The sequence below is a fragment of the Tetrao urogallus genome (assembly GCF_951394365.1).
Source record: "Tetrao urogallus genome assembly, chromosome: Z".
Classification (NCBI taxonomy): Eukaryota; Metazoa; Chordata; class Aves; order Galliformes; family Phasianidae; genus Tetrao; species Tetrao urogallus.
The window spans coordinates 41,661,756-41,662,623 of NC_136816.1; positions in this window are offsets into that span (position 1 = coordinate 41,661,756).

Genomic DNA, 868 nt, shown 5'->3' on the forward strand with positions numbered 1-868 from the left:
ACAAAATTATATATTCCTTTGTAAACACAGCTTTGAAAATAGATGTTGAGCATGTTGTTTTTCCATTTTCTAAAATTACATAACGTCTCAAAGGAGAAATCGCAAAATATTTGGTGTCTCTATCCTGCCCCTTTAAAATGGAAAATGTTTTGGTGCACCTCCTATGCTGGATTCTCTCCTCTTGAAACGTATGGTCAAGCATTACCATCAGTTTTCAGTGTTGATAAAGACCTTTTTCTTTAATAAATTTCTCCCATGGAAGTGGAATTTTTGGTACAATTCCTTCAGGCTTTGTACTAAAATTTCAAATTGAAGTTTCAAACTATGATTTCTGGTAGAGTTAATGCTATTTTATTTTCAGATTGTAGATATTCCGCAGTAGACTTATATAAATCTGTACACTGTGTGTAATGTATACATTTATGTTTACTACACTGCAGTGTAACTGACAATAACATTATGACAGTGCATTTCCATGTTGATCTAGTTGTTGAACAGCTCGAGACTACAGCTATCAGCTGTCTGAAATAGGCGCAGCTGTGTTGCTTGCAGACCTGAGTTCTAGAGCTTGGTGGTGGTGACTTTACAAAGGCTTCCTAGGAAACTGACCAAGTACTTGTGCCCTGGTCAGAAAATGCTTGAAAGCAGGAACCACAGTGCACTGGTCAGGATGCTAGCAAAGGAGCTTGGTCACGCAAGCCAGGGAAGGAGCTGATCAGTTCAGATGTGCTCTGACAGTATGATCTGCTTCTCGAAGTTCCCAGATTTTTTTTTGACATAATTGTTTCAAGAGATTGCTGCTGAAGAGGTTTTCTGCTGTAGAGCATCTGCTGGGAAAGACCTGATCCGTAACTTTTTCTTACCAAAC